This window comes from Lissotriton helveticus, chromosome 2_1 (genome assembly GCF_964261635.1).
Source record: "Lissotriton helveticus chromosome 2_1, aLisHel1.1, whole genome shotgun sequence".
In the NCBI taxonomy this organism is placed as follows: domain Eukaryota; kingdom Metazoa; phylum Chordata; class Amphibia; order Caudata; family Salamandridae; genus Lissotriton; species Lissotriton helveticus.
The window spans coordinates 824,404,062-824,425,154 of NC_136059.1; the positions used below are offsets into that span (position 1 = coordinate 824,404,062).

Sequence of the window (21,093 nt, forward strand, 5' to 3'; positions counted from 1 at the left end):
TACCCTTATTCCTGGGGTTGCTTCCAATAATCTTGTTTGCTGCTGTGGTCGCCTGGAACTCAAGACACAGTTCTTGCGGTTCTTTTGATGCACACTCTACAATGAAAGCACAGAAAGCTTATGGTTTACAGCATCTGTTGCAGCCTATATTCTAACTCCTCCTCTAGGCACCTAGCCAACAATGCTGCCGGAGATGAAGTATCACAAGAGCTCATGGTTCCTCGGCCCCCACTGAGTCCATCTTATTACTGTCTTTACTTCCTTACCCAGGACCCGTTGTTCCAGATTGCATGCTTGATTCTGGGTGCATGGCACTCTTTGTTTTCCGTGTCCCTGCCCGCAAACCTCCTCTCTGATCAGCCATTTCTCTGTATGCAGCCCAGGACGACCTGGATAAGTGCAACACCCCAGGGACATTAAGAGTTTGCATGTCCTAATCCTACTAAGTTTGTTGCGTTTACTTGACAAAGGCACTTTCCTTCCTTAGAGACAAAACATCACAAGATACCTTTGAGATTGAAACCTTGAAACTATTTGGTAAGTGATCCAAGACCTGCCAAATATTCTGTGATGCCTTACTACTGGTTCTTTGGTTACTATATTGGTGCCAGATACCTGGAACAAAAGCTCAGAGCAAATGAGCTTGCAATCAGGGAGGACAGAAATGGTGGTAAGACAATTTACGTTGGGCAGGCCATTAGCTCCATACCGGTCCTGTCCTATCTTATATCTTCTTATGGAGGACAAACATTCCCTGACTAGCTTTTCCTGAAGCCATTCATGCAAACAAAGTGTATATAGGAGGTGGGGTGGGGAAATGCATGCGATTTGAAAGGGAGACATATTTCAAGGAGTAAGCTAGAGGCTGCCTGCATTGATGATTGGTTGAGCTCTGAAGCATCCTTTAGTGAATTCAGATCTTGCGCGTGTCACATTAAAACTTTAACGTTAATGTAAAGCTTTCACAAGATCCCTTTACGTGAATGTGGGAATTCCAGTTAGTAGTAAAGATTACAAAGTCTCATGATTGTCTCTGCTTTTTACTTCTGCTACCACTGCCGGTACTAGATAAGGTGGTTTTGGATTTCTATATTACATCATGTTATTAACCCTAAAGTGCCAGAAGACTGATCACTGGAAGGAATTTCTGAAGGGAGATTGCTGAGGTTTCATGTGGCTATATCTGAAGAATTTTAAACTACAAAGCATGAGATGAGTCACAGTGGCTTAGAACAGTTCCAGTGCCTCTTCAGGTACATAAATTCACCCTACATATGCAGGAATGTATGATGGCAACTTAAAGGCCTTGTGTTGTCTTTTCCTTATACATATTTGAGACTCAAACTAGAGTGCTATTTCCAATATGGTTTTCTGTAGCTTCAGATTTCCAATATGATTTTTGTGTAGTTTGAGATTGATATCGTTTTTGGTGGTTTCTTATTTCATACAGTGATCTAAGTAGGGGGAAAAAAGTAGGGGAACTGTCGGCAGAGAATCAGAGGGTGGGAATAACCCGAGGATGGGATCTGTGGGTGGTGTCAGATGTGGCCAGAATGCGCAAAACATTCTAATATGTAGTATTTCTTTGCATTTCACTGACCAGTTAGAGCTTATTATGTTATTTAATTCAACCAATAAATACACATGATTATTTAAGGTTTAATAGGGGTATTGACATTAAAATATATTCACAAAGTGGGATATGTTTCCAATCGCAGAATTTCCCAAATACTCTTGAAAGTGAAAGCACAAGCCATTTGTCTCCAAGCCATGGAGTTTCTGTCATCAGCACTTCTCCTTTTTTCCACAAGAGCAGTTCAAATATGAATGTCAAAATATCCTAGTTTGCAAATGTTTTCTATATAATTATGGCTCTGACAGATTTGCCACATAATACCTCTGCTGTATAATCTGACAATTTTAACGGATCAATTGTTTGTAGCTCAAACGGATCAAATGTTACTAAAAAATGTGACTTCTGTTGCTGCGAAGTGGACGACCCTTTTCAAAAGTTGAATGATTACCTTTCTCATTGCTGCATTTGTATGTTACACTGGTACTAATAAGGCAAAATCTTTCCAGAGACTGTTAGCATGTGTAAAAATGTCAAAATAATAAAGTATCAGAAAATATACTGTATTTTACGCTGCAGCCTTTTTTTTGCTGCATAATTTAGTCTACACTGCGGCAACATTTTGTCCTCCTTTGCTGTATAATTCTAGTGCCTCCAAAGCAGGCAGCATAAGTTAAAAGTGAATTGCATGAAGCAGAGAGACTGTGAAGTTTGTGAACTTAGTTTGGTGTGAGTGCAAATCCTGCCTCGCTGATCCCTGGTAAGTTGCAGCTATTACTGCTGAAACAAGGGCAACAGTGGTACCAATGGGTGAGGCGAACTGGCCTCAAAAGCAGGGCCGGATTTAGCGTTGGTGGCACCCTGTGCAGCAATGTTTGCCCCCAATGAACGCCTCCCCCACAGAGTCCGTCACTACCACCCTTTTACAGTTTCCCTCAAGTCTCCATAACCACACTCTCGCTGATGCATTTAATTTTATTTACAGAGCCACTCATACCAGTGTAGGGTGTCAAAGCACTTTACATCACACACATTACACTGAGACAATCAATTATAAGTGTGTAAATTGTAATGTTGGGGGCCCTGGGCCCTCATTGCTAGGAATGACTGACGCAGACACAGGCAGATACTGGGTACAACTGGCCCAGAGCACATGGGCTCGGCCCCTTTTATTAAAGCTGTGTCACCTGACCAGTGACATCAGTGGTGGGTGGGTGTTTAGTGTAGGGCATACAAGAAACACTAGACTGCTGACTGACTCTGGGACACTACATCCCTCCCAAACTTGGGGGAAAATGAAAACAAAAGAAAGTCCAACCTGCGGAAGAAAAAGTGCAGTTCGCAAAACCCCACGACTTTGCCAGGCTTCCACTGGACTGGTGTTGTCGGCCATGTTGCTCCACCATAGCCTTCGGGCCGTGAGTGGGGCGCTCCATGATCTTCACCGTTGTGTCCTAGTTCCACCTGAAGGTTACGCTGTTGACTCTTTTCTTGCACACGAAGCTTCCCTCTCAGTGGGTCTTGCAGACGCACCGTCGTGGATCCGTCTCTCGTGTGGGACTTGCTGCCACCAGAGTCCCTTGAGGCCTTTGCTTCTTGGGCTGCCACAGGTTGATGTGGAGTGGTCAGTTCCTCAGCCGGATGTGTGAGCACTCTCGCCATTCAATCTTCCGCTCAACCCCAAAGGCAGTTTGTTGTCAACAGTCCAAACTTGCCCTCTTCTGCGATTGCCACATGGATGGATGGCTTGTAGGTGGATATCTTTGACTTGTGCCGCCGGTGTTCATGCCAGGCCTTGTTCTCCGCTGCACTCCGGTGTTCCGGTGCATGTCACCATCTTCTTCTGATAGGTGCGTGAGTTGACTGGTCACACCTCTTCACTTCTTGTGGTCTTCTAGTGGCACCGTGGCACTCACTGCCCTTCTTCTCCTCCATTCCTTTCACAACGTGGTTGGTCCCCTTTCTTTTCTTCAACCACCCAGGCCATCTCCGTGTGGCGTGCACTCCACACGAATCTCCCTGGTTGCGTCCTACCCTTAGGACACGCCTTCTCTTCTTCCGGTGGCCAAACCAGGCATCGCACCTTTGTTCCTGTCGCTCCTTCTTCATTTCGGGTCGGTGTCATCAGACCTCTTCTGGGTCCCGTCCATGGACCTCTTCTTGATCTATTCAGTTACTATGCCTTTGATCTTCTGGCGTGTCTTCGCAGTCGTGATCTTCTGACTGCCAGCTTCTCCTTTCTTTTTCCGGGCGACCATCTGACTGGTCATCTTCTCCTTCTCTTTTCCGGGCGACCAATTGCCTGGTCATCTTCTCCTTTTCTTTCTGGGCGACCAACTGACTGGTCATCTTCTCCTTTACTTTCAGGGTGACCAACTGCCTGGTCATCTTCTCCTGTTTCTTTCCGGGTGACCAACTGCCTGGTCATCTTCTCCTTTCCTTTCCGGGTGACCAACTGCCTGGTCATCTTCTCCTTTTCTTTCCGGGTGACCAACTGCCTGGTCATCTTCTCCATTTCTTTCCGGGTGACCAACTGCCTGGTCATCTTCTACTTTTCTTTCCGGGTGACCACCTGACTGGTCCGCATCTGGCGGTGACTTTTGGCAAGTCATCTTCGCTGTGACCTACTGACAGGTCTCCGAGGATGCGATCCCTGTGTTACTCGGTCGTGGTGGCGTGGAGTTAGTTCACTTCTTGCGCATTCCTGTGCAATGCTGTGCTGTCCTGAGGTGTGGAGTTCCTTCACTCCTTGCGCGGTCCTGCGCAGTGCTGTTCGGTCCTGAGATGTGGAGTTCCTTCACTCCTTGCGCGTTCCTGCGCAGTGTTGTTCAGTCCTGATGTGTGGAGTTCCTTCACTCCTTGCGCAGTCCTGCACAATGCTTTGCTTCTGGCGTGTTCCGGCGCCGTCTCCTTGCGTGTTCCTGGAGTTTTCCGGCGCGTTCCTGCGCTGGTGAGGCGTTTCTGAATCGCTCTTGCGTCTCTGGTGGTTCTCATGCGCCGCTTTCTACCTTGGACACTCTTTAGGATTTTCTGCATGTGCGGTGCTCACTGATCCTTTGTGTGCACAGATGCTTGACAACTGCCTCTTTCGTGTATGTCCCTGTCTGGGCATCGTCTGTGTGCACTACGCAGTCTTAGCATTGGGTTGCCAGTGGCAGTCTCTGTTGTGCCCTCGTGTTGCTGTCTGCTAGTGTCTTGTGCTGTGGCAAGTGGTGTGGGCTGCAGCCTTCAGTCTGCATTGTTGCAGGCTTGTTTTCCCCCTGGGATTCTTTTGGCGCAGTTCCTGGACACAGCCACTGGGTGACAGTGTTGCAGAGACTCCGATCCAGCAGCAGTCTTCTGGACCGGTAGACTTTCTGCCCGTGTTCGTTTTCTTTTGCAGGTCCTGCCTCCGTTGACTTGCCCAGGGCTGGAGCTCCTGCTGATTACGGACGTCTGGTGCAGGACTAGAGGGCTCCGCTCCGCTCCGCTCCGCTCCGCTCCATGCGGTGAGTCTGCTTTGCTTTAATTATTGAAAGGGGGCGGGGGCACGGCCCAGGCTGTTCGCGGCTGCTCCCAGGCCGGTGAGTGTCTCTCGGGCTGCGCAGGCAGGGGAGCGCTGGGGGCATGGTCCGATGTGCGGGTTCGGCGGGTAGGCTCCGCTTTCACCTTCGAGTTCCCCGCAGCTCTTTACTCGGCGCAGGCACGCCGTTTCTTCACCCGGCAGGCCGCGGGTGGGCGCGGTGTCCTTCATTCAAGGCCCGGTAGCTCTCCGGGACAGGAGGCGTCGCAGTCAGGCCGCGGGTGGGCTCCGCTGGCCTTGTTCTCTCGCCCGGCAGCTCAACACACGCTGCGGGCGCTTCTCTCCCCTGGGCATTCACCCCGCCGCCTCCACTCGCACACGCGGCGGGGGCAGGGGACGCCTCAGGCAGGCCGCGGGTGGGCTCCGCTGGTCCTGCTTTGATTCAAGTTTATTGTGCAAGGTGCACTGGTCAATGCGGGTAGGCTCCGCTTATTTCACAGTCATTGGGGGGGGTCGCTGCAGGCAGGCCGCGGGTGGGCTCCGTGAGCCTCGCTTTACCACGGGGCAGTTGCGGCCGACGCCGCGTCGTTGCAGGCAGGCCACGGGTGGGCTCCGCGAGTCCTGCATAATTACGGGCGATGCTGGCGCCGCTTACCACTGCTGGGGCACGGTCAATGTTCGTAGCGGGTGGGCACCGCTTATGAGACCGTAGCGGGGGTCGCTTTAGGCTTGCACGGCCCCCTCCGCTCACCTTCGGCTGGCTGGCTGGCTCCCTTCACGCGGGTGGGCTCCGCGGAGGTTGTAGCGTTCAGCTATCAGTCCTGGCTCGGTGGCGGCCGATGCAGGTAGGCTCTGCACGGCTCTCTTCTTCACCCTAGGCAGGGGGCTCAGTCGCAGCCGACGCGGGTGGGCTCCGGTCGGTCTGCTATACTTTATCCTCACGCCGGGAGGCTCGCGCTGGGCATGGAGGTGCGGGGTGAGCTCCCGGTCACCTCCTCCTGGATGCCTAGGCCCGGGGCACGGCACACGCCCCTCTGGCCTCTCGGCGGCCGGCGCTGTTTCCCCAGAGGGGTGCCCTGCACATGGGTACTTCCCTTCTTCTTTCCGGGAATCTTCAGCTGCGGCACGCGTGGCATTGCGTTACCGCCTCGTCGCCAATGTAATGTTGGGGGCCCTGGGCCCTCATTGCTAGGAATGACTGACACAGACACAGGCAGATACTGGGTACAACTGGCCCAGAGCACATGGGCTCTGCCCCTTTTATTAAAGCTGTGTCACCTGACCAGTGACATCAGTGGTGGGTGGGTGTTTAGTGTAGGGCATACAAGAAACACTAGACTGCTGACTTACTCTGGGACACTACATAAATCACTGTATAGAAAATGTTAAAAAACACAAAGGTGTAGGAGTCACTTGACCACCATACTACCATGGTTGGGGGGTTCTCTTTAATAATCAGAATTGATTTATATACAAATGAACACATTTTGCAACATTAGGATAATCAAAGATTGGGGGGAAAAACATAACACTCTAATTTATACCTTGCAGTTTTCATTCAACTCTTAGATGACAGTTAAAAGCTCACTGTTCTATATTGGGATTCTAACTTATAAACTGAAAGTAACAAAAGGATCTCTCTGACAAAAGCATTGACCCACTGACCTATTTACTTTGTACATGTTCTTTGCAGCAGGCACATTAACCCTTAGCACTACCTTTCTATGAGTCAAAACTTCCGCTAGACAAAACTCCGATCTCTCTAGAGGAAGAACATTAATCACCAGAGTTATGACATTATTGTTGCTGACGCCCCCACCCAAAGTCAGCACCCTGTGCGGTCACATCGGTCGCACCGCCCTACAGCTGGCCCTTCTCAAGGGTCCTGTGACCTCAGTGACAGAGTAACTGTTGGTGTAGGGTGTAATGCGTCATAGGCCTGCCCGCAAGACTGGAGGTGAACTTCAGTATGGCTTGTGGTGGACAGGCCTTGATGGTTAACCGACACTTGACACTGCTGGGGTCCACCTGCTGGTGCTAAGACACCAGGGCTTCTAAGGTTTTGTGGGGCCTTCTAAGGTCTAGCATGGGAATGTGCTCCCTTAGGAGAGTGGTCTGGGGACTGGTCATGAAGGCTGAACCTGGTTCCCAGCTCCAAATTCGTCAGCGCTGACCTTACTGCAACATCCTCTTTGAACACCATACGGCCCCACTGAGAAAAACTTGCAGTGCCTTCAACTACAACCCAATTGTGCCCCGCTATAAACACCTGGATGTGACTCAATGCAAATTAAGCACTAGACAAGAGCAAAATGCTACCTAAAAAAAATTAACAACATTCTTGAAAAAGCAAACACTCCTAGGGAATGCAAGATTAAGTAAAGCACGTGAAATGTAAGCATGAACAATGCTTTTACACTCCCTATTCAGAAATCAGTGAGTGCTTTTGCCTCAAAAGTTAATAATGACATGACTACAGGACCCACAGGGACCCATTTCAATGTCCATTGCTTATATTCTTACAAAATGTAAGCAGTATGGTTTAAAAAGACCACATCCGTGAACACAGACCTGTGGTACACATTTTGTTTTCCAACCCACCCATTAATCAGGCATTGCAGTACCTGCGGGATTGGTGCACTTTCCCACTCGGGGGAAATCGATGCTGTTCAAAGAAAGACAAGCAAACAAATGTAGCTTTTCACTGGAAAACTCTGTAAAGTGACGCTGAAGTGTTTGGATGTGAATAAAATTAATCTGAACACTTTGACCACTCTGTCTTACTTTGTTTAGTTTTTTTTCTCATATTTTAAACCTTTTATTCCTGAGACTGCACTTTGGAATACAAAAATGTCCTGAAAAAAAGACCACATTTCCAGCAAGTGTTTTTCTATTTTGGATCCATTTCACTGGGGAACATATAAGTTAATGGTGGAAAGAGAGGGTGAGAACCGTGTCTTGAAGTCACAGTTTTCAGTAAATGAGGAGAAGCTTCTAGACCGAAAGAGAGGGAATAAGAGGAAGAAAGAGGGGGGCTGCTCCCACCGTCAGAGCAGAAGTGGATGGATACTGTCCTTGTCTTTCTTCTCTGGCTGGGCAAGAAGGAAAAGACAGAGTCCTTTTCCTTCTCTGCCCGCCCCGCCCGTCCCCGAACGGCCACGAATGCCAAGCCTTATCTGTAGGCCTTGGCTATTTCTGCTGTCCTGGGGTGCATGTTAAAAAAAAAAAAAAGTAGGGATACGAAATCTACTGAATTAAAAAAAAAGTAGTGGCACACCGTGCCCTTCCAATCCCGCCCTCTTTGACCACTGATTTCATGACATGCAAATTATTAAAGAATAGTGTATTGCATGGAATGATAATCGTAAGTAGTGCTGACAAGAGTTGGTGATACCCATGTATAGATTCAAATATTAGAAGTGTAACAAGACAATTATAAAACTAAAGTAAAATCTGAAATTTTATAATCCAAAAGTGTGTTTAATGTGCACTTTTTTAATCTGTATTTCGAAAAAGATTGAAAAGCTTTTCTTCACCAAGCAGATTGTTTGAAACCATTCATTTGTGGTGCTAATAAAGCCTTAAACAAAACATATATGATAAAAAAACTTGTTTTTCTTAGTAACACAATTTTAAACCTTTTTAAAATATGTAATTATTTCCTGTTTTTAATTGTAATCAGTTTATTGATATCTGATAGAGACACGTAGCTGCAGATTCCTTACCTTTAAATTTCCCAGGAGTCAGACTGGATCTGGAGGATTTTTCTCTGAGGAATAGTCTTGCCCTCCGGTAGGTAGCATCGGTCGGCTCTGCGTAATGGCAGTGGCGGCGTCTTCGCCGTTGTGATGTCCGTGTCACCTATATAGGCACCACCTCGGCGTGCTGACGACAGTTCTATACTCCCCAGCCAGCTACGATCCGTGAAGAGTCGCCCTATGTCACTTTTTCACAGGCATTTTAAAAAAAAAGTTTTGTCTAACATTTCTTGATGTTTAGGTTTCAACTTCTGGATTCAAGCCATGTGACACCTCCCACCACACCATGTCATTGACGGATCCACACTTAGTTTGTATTTGGTGCCCGGAGTACAACCATGACTCAAAGTTGTGTTCGACTGCCGAACCATGGCTCTGAAAGCTTTGCGGGAGCGATCCCTCAGCACCGTGTCATTTGCCCCAAAGGTCTTGTTCACAGTCCCAGTCCAGACGAAGGTCCGAGCACCGCTCCAGGAGCCACAACTTTTCATCCTCCCTCTTGAAGTCTTCAAGTCAGTCAGGTAAGAAGCACAAGAAACCTAAGAAGTCAAAACATGCTTTGACTTCTCACCATCTGCCGGCCAATGAGCTGGAGGAGCCTCGGCGTTCTAGGCCTCATTTCTTGGAACCTGTGCCTGGGTCAGCTCCGTGCTTCCCAGCCTTCCCAGGAGCTGGAGTGACCCCAGCTCAGGGAGTTTTATGATGCCATGTGCCTCCTATTTGGGCAGGCTGACCCTACTGGGGCATCTTTGAGCCCCAGAGGCTCAGAGGGGGCTCCATCAGGTTCTGTACCGGCAGTTCCACCGCCAATGCCCCCCCATTGATTTGTGATGGACCCAGAAGGATGCAGGTTGTACCTTTGTGGCCTTCCCCTGCACTGCCCATGCCCAATGGCGGGGCCATCCCTATTCTTATCCCCGATTATTCTGAGCAGGATCGGCCTCAATACTGGCACCGATAGAACCCTTGGGTTCTGGGTTGTTTCCTCACCTCTATTCTGAAGGGGTAGGAATGGAGGAACATTGGGATGGGTCGCTGGACCCTTAATAAAACCAGCCAACCACAACATGGTCGGCTATGAGGAATTGGGTGAGGCCAGCTAACTGGATACCTCTCTAGGTACTGGCATGGTTTCTCCCCCCTACTGTGGCTATGGAGGAGTGAGCATCATACTCTATGCTGGTGCATAGGGCAGCTGAGGTCCTGGGCCCTTCTGTGGCTGTCAGGATGATCATCTTGATGGAGGTCCTGCAACCTGGTGTCTCCTCATCTGAACCCTTGCTGCCTATCAACAAGGCCTTAACTGATGTCCTATTGGCCACCTGGTCCAAGCCCAGCATAGGTGCTCCTGTGAATAGGACAATTTCCCACCGCCATCGCTCTGCTTCAGGAGGAATTTAGGAGTCTCTTGAACAAGGGAGCCATAGAGAGGGTTCTGCCATAAGAAGTAGGCTATGGTTGTGTGACAAAGAGAGCCGGCCGCTAAAACAAAACCAAGACAGCAGTAAATGGTGGTCTGCTCCTACCCCTGTGTCACCTTCCATTCGTTCTCCACAGGACGAGTGGAGCTGGGACACCACGCCGCTAACGTCAACCAGACAGGAAGAAAACAATCTACGGTGCCTTTAACTGGGCGTTCCAGTACGAAGAAACGTCTCCCCCTCACGACGTAGCAAGATACCATTGGATAAGAAGGAGGAAGAAGATGGAACAGCGTATGACGACACCAGACGAGTGAAGGAGGAAGGCATATTCGCAGCGTTTGGTATGGATTACCGAGGACGAGAAGCAGACGGCAGTGAGATGGAAAGAAGACCGGCTCCTGGAGAAAGCCCGATACTGCCTGGAGGCCAACGTCACCACGAGCCACCGAGCCATGTTCCTGGAGGAGCGTGGCTGAACCAGGTACGAGCCAGGTTCACGGGCTGAGTAGGGAGGTGGGGAGGCCCTGTGGGGGTAGTATTGTTGATGGGAAACATCCTAAACAACGAAGATCAAAAAACGACTTACCTGAACAACGAAGTCTGAACAACGAAGAATCACATACCACGAAGTCCAGAACCACGACTTTGCGGAACAACGACTTAAAACATTTAAAATGTTCAGAATGAATTTACCTTTAAAAGCCAGTAGATGGCACTGTTGATTAGCATTTCACTGTGGTAAAGCCTTTCGCTTCTCGACGCGAGTAAAAACTCTATGGCTGACACATTTGAAATGGCATCAAGGAAAAGCAAGTATGGAATTCTCTAACATTAAAAGGTAGGTCATTTGTTTGAATAAATTATTTTTACAATACTTATAATTAATTATAAGAGTATTATTTATAAAAAGAGATGTTTAACATTTATGTTTAATTTGAAGTAAAAACACTTTAACATATAAACACGCTAATAAGGGATTATTGGGTGGTTTGGGGGGTTTTCCGCCCACAAATAAAGACAAATTAAAGGAATTTCGTTGTACAGGAAGTCGTTGAAAACAAAGTCGTTGTAAAGAAAAGATCGTTGTTTAAACTTTAGTGATTAGCTTCAACTAATCCGAGTGGAGGAGCAGAAGACTGCAGGAGACCTTATCACAGGCTCCATATTCCGAGTTTATTACGGCAACGTTGATGGATGCTGGCTAATAATCGATAAAGACCATCCCCTTCCTCACACCGAATTTCGTTTACCGAATGGACATTTTCTATTAATGGTTCCAATCCTGAGATTGTCTCACCTTGGCGGGGAGAACGGACATTACCGACAGAGGCCATTCAATCTTCATATCAAATCTCCCTTGCAATAAGGACTGCTTAACAACGGAAAACGAGGTACAATATTATTGACAAAACACCATTCCAGCACTGACATCGAGGGTGTGACTACACCTTGGACCATCGAATTTGGATGATCCTTTCCAATGCCCTGATGAAATTCCCAAGGCAGTAATAGGGAATGAAACGCGTTGGCTGTGCCTGCATATCTCAAAAGAGAAAATAAAGAATCCATTAAAGAAAAAACAGAGGATTTTGAAAATCTTTGAACTTTTTGATATCTCTGACTTCATTGTGTGCACCTCTTAAACTTCTTATAATAACTTAAACTTTAGTGGTTTAGAAGGTCGTGGTTCAGGTAGTCGTGGTTCAGGAAGTAGTTATTTAATCATACAACCATCGTTGATAGCAGGGCACCTCTCTCCCGCGTCGTTCCCTCTTTGATCCTACCCTGTTATTCCCCCCCTCATTCACCAACCCTCACCTATGTCCCTACATCGCGCCCGCTCGAGTAAAGGACATAATTTGTATATACACGAGTGCACCGCGGAGATCCTACCACCTCCCGGTTCCTTGGGTTACAAAATCCGTAGATTACGGATGGCATCCCTGACACTCTCTCTCTCTCTCTCTCCTCTGCTATGTAACCGGCTGGAGACCTTTACACCCGGCTGTAAAGAAAACAGACAAGGAGAGTCAAGAGGCAATAACCGACATCAAGACTGTTGGGACGGGAAGTCTCCTGCATGTCTCTGGAGAGAGTGCTTCCCCTGCCTTATGCTAATCTCCAGGCAAGTCACTCAAAAAGCTACTGTATAGTTTCTAGATCCCTACCTCAGTGAGCATGACAATCATACATGTCCACTGAGGGTCTCCCTGTTTACCTGGATTGAGACCCTAGAGCTTGGCTCTGAGGTCGAGGGGGCATGCCTAGTGCACCCCTATTTTTCAGAGAGTGGCTACTGCCCTCTCTATTATGGCTGTGGTAGACTGACAGTGGTGGCAGCAATAAATCTATAGTCAGGAGGGGTGAGTCCCTAGGCACCCTCCTGACCAAGTCTGTGCAGTTTGCCATGCCTGTGGGCCTGTTGCCGTTGTCTGGCTAATGTGTGTTTGAGAGCCCGTGGGTGTACAGGGGAAGAATGGTGATTTGAGCCAGTGTGAGGAATGCGAGCTGTCCTGCTGGACATCCCAGCTCCCCCGTCCCCCTCCCTATTTCCTTGGAAAGGCCTGGTGGGCTGGGGGAGACCCTCAGCTCTTATCTGGGTTTAGCTGCACTAACTGTGTGGATAGGACCCGCCCTCACTTGTCAGGGCCTCCTGGGCTGGAGTTAATTAAAATTCCTCTCTAGAGGGTGGCGCAGCCTGATACCAGAACATGACCTGCTACATGCTTTACCCATGCATTGAACACACGGTGAATGGTCTGTGATTGGAGGTGTAAAAAGTAGCAGATCCTCTGATTGGATGAGCCTATCAATCAGAAGTGATAAAAGTCTGGCCTGAGTGGTCAGCTGTTGTTCAAAGACTGGTCTATGACTGTCGAGTGGCCACACCAGAGCCCTCGGACAGTTACCAGCCGCGACCCCGCGGTGTGAAGACAGAGATAAGACTCTGTTCACTGTGGTCTGGAAGGAAGGCAACATTACAGACCAGCTGTTTGTGAGGCTTGGATGAGCGTTCGCTTTGGACCAAGGAAATTACAGACAGCTGCCCAGTGTGGGAAGGAAGCTTGCGGCACATCACCAAAGGTGTGGGAAGGAAGCTTACAGCACATCACAGAGGCTGGTGGAAAGAAGCTTGCAGCACAGGACGAGAGCCAGAGAGAGAGGAGGATGCTTGATTCTAGTCTTTGAAGGTGAGATCAAATCCCCTCTAGGCTCCTCCCTTGCGCTGTGGGAGCCTGTACAAGCAGTAACTGGGAAGAGAGGCCAGTGAAGCAGACCCCCACCTTACTTTTTGTGAACTCTGAGGGTATCAGGGTGAACTGGCACTCTGTCCAGCCACTACCCTTCTTCAGCTAGCCAGTGGCTACTGGACTAGTGGGACTCCAGTAAACTGTGCCAAGACATCCGGCACCTCTGATCAGATCCCTGACACCACTAGAGCGGTGTCCTCACTCACAATGGGAGGGCACTTCTGTTGCTTTGGGTGGGGGGTTATGGGGCTGATCACGACCATTTGACTTCGCATCATATGCTGAAACTATATCCTTTCAATACAAAGTTTGGTATCAAGGCTCTAGTGAATGAGAACAGCCCTGTGTAACATGATCTGTGATATGCAATGCTTACTGTGTGTTTTCATGTTAACTGTGTTTTTATAGTGCTTGACGTCTAGGCGCTATAATACTATTTGGGGTCAGAACACTGCCCCAGAGGGTTGTAGAGACTTCTGGTTTTCACTGTTTATCCTAGTTTTATGTGTAGAATAATTATCTTATGTGTATTAAAGTACTTTTCTTTTATAAAAAGTAAAGCACTGACTGGACATTGAGTTTATCAGCTGGTGGTACGGTTTACACTGTATTCTGAATGTCTAACCCCACCTCACCTCCTTGAGTAAGCCTTGGACTGCTCTGTCTCGCTACCCTGAGAGAGTCAAGTGCTGGAGAGGAGTACTTGGTTATCCAGTTTTGGGTCCCTTAGTACTGAGGCCCCAGGACATCAGTGAGGGAACACTCCAGTTGATGCGATTGGAGCGCAGTTACCCCTGAGTGCCCTGGTGCCCAGGAAGTCGGGTCTAACATTGGTGGCAAGCGGTGACGGATCACTAGACTTCAGGCTCAGTGGACACTGAGGCCAGTTGATAATTCCAGTAGATATCCATAAGCTATATGTAAAATGGCAGATAACATTGGAGAGGATTTGGAATTGCAGAACTTGACTGTGGAGCAGTTAAAGCAAATGTGTGCTGAAAGGGGGTGAAAGGTCCCAAGGTCTAAGGACAGGGGGCCCTTGATTAGCCACATGACAAAATGCTATGAGCAAGAGGTCACTGTTGTGCAAGAGTTGGAGAGCACTGATACCACAAGCCTGCCAAGTCAGTCAGTGCAGGCTTCTCCTGTACCAGCCCCAAGGCATTCCCCAAGGCTTTCCCCTATGCTTTCCCCTAGGTATTCCCCTAGACCTGCCCCTAGACTTTCACCTCCCCCTATCTCCAGGGCTACCTTTTCCCCTGTCCCAGGATTCGCCTCCTTAGGAGGGACTGAGCTAGCAGAGACCCTTAAACTTCAGCTGAAACTCCAGGAAGCTAAGGATTTAGCAGAGGAGAAATCAAGGGAGTTTGAAAGGGAGAAGCTAAGGATGGCCCGCCAGGCAGAAGAGGAGCAGCGAAGGGTCAGACAGGAAGAGTGGGCTTGGAAGGAGAAGGAGAGGGAAAGGGAGAGGCTGGAGAAAGAAAGGGAGAGACAGGAGAAAGAAGGAGAGGGAAAGGGAGATGCTGGAGAAAGAAAGGGAGAGACAGGAGAAAGAGAATGATAGGGAATTGGAGAAAGAGCGGATAGCCCTAGAGAAAGAGAAGCTCAAGTTAGCAGCTGATAGAGGGCTTAGCTCTGTGGATGGTGCATCCACTTCAAAGTCCCAGGGAAAGGAAAATACCACCAAGGTACCAAAAGAATTGATACACATGTATGTCCCTGGCACTGATATTCTCAGTTGGATGTGTGCCTTTCATTTAGCATTTAAGGCTCAAGGTCTTAATGGTCAGTCCAAAGCAGCGACTTTACTGAGTCACCTCCCTCGGGAAGGGACTGAAGTGATTGAAAGGATGCCTGAGAGAGACAGTCTGACATATGAGTGCATGAAGGATGCTTTGATTAGGCGGTTTGGGTTGAAACCAGCCCAGTACTTGCAGAGGTTCCGTGAGAACAAGAAGGCAGAGGGGGTTCCTTTTGAGAATTGGGTCCATGACATAGTGAGAGACTGGAATGAGTGGGTGAGAGGGATGGAAGCAAATGATTACCAGTCCCTAAATCAGGTGATGATTGCAGAGCGTCTCCGGGAGGAGTGCTCTGTCCCACTCACAGTATTTGTCTGACCTTCCTGAGAGGGATCCTGAGAAACTTGCAGTGATGGCAGATAAGTGGCTTGCCAACAGAGTGAACAGGGGGCAGGGGCAACCCCTTTCCAAGCCCAAGGGGGAGAAGAACTCCCAGCAGGCTGGCCCTAAACCAGAGGGGAAGGGCCAGAACGGTTCCCAAGGCTCTCAGTCAGGACAAGAGTCTAAGGGGAACGGGGTCTCTAGTCAGTACCAGGAGGGGAAAGGAGGTAAGGCTCCTTTCACTCCAAAGGTGATTACATGCTATAAGTGCCACCGAGAGGGACACTTAAAGCCAGACTGCCCAGTGAAGGACGTGGTGCCAGTGGCACCCGTGATAGTAAGTGTGCTTTCAGTGGGGGCAGACATGAATGGAGGCCCAAGTGAGTTTAACTTAGTCACCAGGGACATCTGGGAACTTGCCCCAGAAGCCCTTAAGCATATTCACCCTAACTCAACGGGGTATATGAGTGTGGCAAGTATCAATGGAAGGAAGGTTCCTGCCATGAGGGATACTGGTGCTCACAGGACTATGGTTGAACGCAAATATCTCAAACCCGAAGAGATCATTCCTGGTTCCAAGGGGTATGGACTTGTAGCTAGTGGTGATGACATGGAGTACCCTCTTGCTAGAGTGCAGGTAGGGGTGAATGGCAGGAAGGCCATGGTCAATGTCGGGGTGCGAGAGAAGCAGGGTGCTGGGTGCTTTCTGGGGAATGATCTTGTTGAACCCGGGTTAGTACCAGGCCCTGAGGCCTATATGGCCTGGATTTCATCAGCTGTGCTCACTAGGGCACCGACTGAAAAACTGCTTCCTAGTGAAGTGGGGACCGCTCTAGTGGAAGAGACACTAGAGGGGAACAGGCCAGAACAAGAACTAAGTGCAGATTCTGAGAAGGCACCTGTCCTGGTGTTGGCACCTCCTACTTATGTAGCGCTACAGTCTGGCTACTAAGCAGGGAACTTTTGCGATATGCAAGGCGGTTTACAATATTGTTATATGTTCATGTATTAAAACTATGCAGAGAGGCGAGTGCTTCTCCCCCAATGGTGATTTTAATTTTCCTTATATATGTCTTTCAGATTTTATATGTGGCTCCTGAAGAAGGCGTTCTTGTTCAAACGCCGAAACGCGCGTCGAAGATTATTACTGTTTGCCACTGTTTTATGAATTTATAATTAATTGTGTCATTGATATTTTTACTTTGTATGTCAATCAGTGTTGTTTTTTTTAATTAGAATAGGTCAAGTGTATATTTTGGTTATATATTTGAACCCAAATGTTTTTATCTTGAGTATATACACTCAATAATAAAGTAGAATTTTGTACTTTTAATTTGTATGTTGCGCCTTGTGTTGTCGCTACCTCCCTGGTGATATCATATTTGATGGTTACTTTTCACATTGTCCAATTTCCCTGTATGACATATTCAGTTGTATTAACAGGGGGTCCTTGATACTTTTCGTCTGTTGGCACCTCCTGCTCCAGTGGGAGAGGAGGGTGTGCATCCAGAGGCGGATAAGGTGTTGGAGTCTGGGTCCCTGCCAGAGCTGCAGGAGCTGCTTGTGGCAGGAGGACCGTCCCGTGAGGAGTTTTGTAAGGCACAAGCTGAGTGTCCTACACTTGTTGGCCTGCGGACGACTGCTCAGGAGCAGGTCTCCACTGGAGTAGTCGGAAAGCACAAGGTGTCTTGGGAAGATGGACTCCTTTACAGTGAGCCTCCTGACCCAGAGCCAGGAACCAGCCAAAGGTTGGTGGTTCCTCAGGTGCACAGGAATTTCCTGCTGAATCTAGCCCATGAAGTACCCCTAGCTGGTCATGTGGGCATCAAAAAGACACAGGACAGGTTAGCACCTCTGTTCTACTGGCCAGGAGTTGGTCAGGAGGTGGAGAGGTTTTGCCATACCTGTCTGGTCTGTCAGGCCAGCAGCATGTCTGGTGGCCCGATGAAGGCACCCTTGGTTCCCCTACAAGTCGTGGAGGTACACTTAGAGAGGGTGGTGTGTCTTCCCAGGAATGACACGGTTTCTTTACTTGCAATGGCTGAAGAGTTAGAAGAGGAGAGTGAGTCCTTCCCTGACTTATTGCAAGGTGATGAGAAGGATGGTTCATTTGAGGGAGTTAAACTTGCCTCTGAACTGACACCTGAACAGCAGGTGGAGTGTAAAGAGCTGCTGGGGAGATTGTCCCGTCTCTTTTCACTTACCCCTGGGCTGACACCTGTCTATGCGCTTGACACAGACACAGGGGACACCCTGCCTGCTAAGAAGCAGCCCAGGAAGGTGATCTGGACTGAAGAGTGTCAGAAGGCATTAGATGAATTGAAGGCTGCACTATGCAATGCACCTGTATTGAAGGCCCCTGATTACAGTCAGACCTTCATTGTGCAGACAGATGCTTCAGACAAGGGAGTTGGGGCAGTTCTTGCCCAGCTCAATGAAAAGGAAAGGGAGCATCCGGTGGCCTTTATCCGCCGCCGACTACTCCCCAGGGAGCAGAACTGGTCTGCAGTTGAAAAAGAATGCTTTGCCATAGTGTGGGCCCTTCGAAGATTCAGGCCTTACTTGTTTGGTGCAAAGTTTGTGGTTCAAACAGATCACAAGCCCCTCAAGTGGCTTATGGCAATGAAAGGGGAGAATTCAAAGTTGCTCAGGTGGTCCATATCTCTGCAGGGACTAGATTTTACAGTGGAACATAAAGCAGGCTTACAGCACGGTAATGCAGATGGACTTGCCCGCCGGTTTACCCTATCAGATGATCGGTCTTCTCCCACTGGGAAGTAAGTACCGGCCATTCTGATCTGGGGAGGGCATATGTTGGGACGGGAAGTCTCCTGCATGTCTCTGGAGAGAGTGCTTTCCCTGCCTTATGCTAATCTCCAGGCAAGTCACTCAAAAAGCTACTGTATAGTTTCTAGATCCCTACCTCAGTGAGCATGACAATCATACATGTCCACTGAGGGTCTCCCTGTTTACCTGGATTAAGACCCTAGAGCTTGGCTCTGAGGTCGAGGGGGCATGCCTAGTGCACCCCTATTTTTCAGAGAGTGGCTACTGCCCTCTCTATTATGGCTGTGGTAGACTGACAGTGGTGGCAGCAATAAATCTATAGTCAGGAGGGGTGAGTCCCTAGGCACCCTCCTGACCAAGTCTGTGCAGTTTGCCATGCCTGTGGGCCTGTTGCCGTTGTCTGGCTGATGTGTGTTTGAGAGCCCGTGGGTGTACAGGGGAAGAATGGTGATTTGAGCCAGTGTGAGGAATGCAAACTGTCCTGCTGGACATCCCAGCTCCCCCGTCCCCCTCCCTATTTCCTTGGAAAGGCCTGGTGGGCTGGGGGAGACCCTCAGCTCTTATCTGGGTTTAGCTGCACTAACTGTGTGGATAGGACCCGCCCTCACTTGTCAGGGCCTCCTGGGCTGGAGTTAATTAGAATTCCTCTCTAGAGGGTGGCGCAGCCTGATACCAGAACACGACCTGCTACATGCTTTACCCATGCATTGAACACACGGTGAATGGTCTGTGATTGGAGGTGTAAAAAGTAGCAGATCCTCTGATTGGATGAGCCTATCAATCAGAAGTGATAAAAGTCTGGCCTGAGTGGTCAGCTGTTGTTCAAAGACTGGTCTATGACTGTCGAGTGGCCACACCAGAGCCCTCGGACAGTTACCAGCCGCGACCCCGCGGTGTGAAGACAGAGATAAGACTCTGTTCACTGTGGTCTGGAAGGAAGGCAACATTACAGACCAGCTGTTTGTGAGGCTTGGATGAGCGTTCGCTTTGGACCAAGGAAATTACAGACAGCTGCCCAGTGTGGGAAGGAAGCTTGCAGCACATCACCAAAGGTGTGGGAAGGAAGCTTACAGCACATCACAGAGGCTGGTGGAAAGAAGCTTGCAGCACAGGACGAGAGCCAGAGAGAGAGGAGGATGCTTGATTCTAGTCTTTGAAGGTGAGATCAAATCCCCTCTAGGCTCCTCCCTTGCGCTGTGGGAGCCTGTACAAGCAGTAACTGGGAAGAGAGGCCAGTGAAGCAGACCCCCACCTTACTTTTTGTGAACTCTGAGGGTATCAGGGTGAACTGGCACTCTGTCCAGCCACTACCCTTCTTCAGCTAGCCAGTGGCTACTGGACTAGTGGGACTCCAGTAAACTGTGCCAAGACATCCGGCACCTCTGATCAGATCCCTGACACCACTAGAGCGGTGTCCTCACTCACTATGGGAGGGCACTTCTGTTGCTTTGGGTGGGGGGTTATGGGGCTGATCACGACCATTTGACTTCGCATCATATGCTGAAACTATATCCTTTCAATACAAAGTTTGGTATCAAGGCTCTAGTGAATGAGAACAGCCCTGTGTAACATGATCTGTGATATGCAATGCTTACTGTGTGTTTTCATGTTAACTGTGTTTTTATAGTGCTTGACGTCTAGGCGCTATAATACTATTTGGGGTCAGAACTCTGCCCCAGAGGGTTGTAGAGACTTCTGGTTTTCACTGTTTATCCTAGTTTTATGTGTAGAATAATTATCTTATGTGTATTAAAGTACTTTTCTTTTATAAAAAGTAAAGCACTGACTGGACATTGAGTTTATCAGCTGGTGGTACGGTTTACACTGTATTCTGAATGTCTAACCCCACCTCACCTCCTTGAGTAAGCCTTGGACTGCTCTGTCTCGCTACCCTGAGAGAGTCAAGTGCTGGAGAGAAGTACTTGGTTATCCAGTTTTGGGTCCCTTACTACTGAGGCCCCAGGACATCAGTGAGGGAACACTCCAGTTGATGCGATTGGAGCGCAGTTACCCCTGAGTGCCCTGGTGCCCAGGAAGTCGGGTCTAACATTGGTGGCAAGCGGTGACGGATCACTAGACTTCAGGCTCAGTGGACACTGAGGCCAGTTGATAATTCCAGTAGATATCCATAAGCTATATGTAAAATGGCAGATAACATTGGAGAGGATTTGGAATTGCAGAACTTGACTGTGGAGCAGTTAAAGCAAATGTGTGCTGAAAGGGGGTGGAAGGTCCCAAGGTCTAAGGACAGGGGGCCCTTGATTAGCCACATGACAAAATGCTATGAGCAAGAGGTCACTGTTGTGCAAGAGTTGGAGAGCACTGATACCACAAGCCTGCCAAGTCAGTCAGTGCAGGCTTCTCCTGTACCAGCCCCAAGGCATTCCCCAAGGCTTTCCCCTATGCTTTCCCCTAGGTATTCCCCTAGACCTGCCCCTAGACTTTCACCTCCCCCTATCTCCAGGGCTACCTTTTCCCCTGTCCCAGGATTCGCCTCCTTAGGAGGGACTGAGCTAGCAGAGACCCTTAAACTTCAGCTGAAACTCCAGGAAGCTAAGGATTTAGCAGAGGAGAAATCAAGGGAGTTTGAAAGGGAGAAGCTAAGGATGGCCCGCCAGGCAGAAGAGGAGCAGCGAAGGGTCAGACAGGAAGAGTGGGCTTGGAAGGAGAAGGAG

General features: G+C 48.9%; 1 protein-coding gene across 4 annotated transcripts in view; it reads left to right on the top strand.

Annotated features, from left to right (window-relative positions):
* The window catches only part of DMXL1 (Dmx like 1), a 2,287,446-nt gene that overhangs the window by 457,882 nt on the left and 1,808,471 nt on the right, over nucleotides 1–21,093 (top strand). The gene's annotated exons all lie outside the window — the stretch shown is intronic.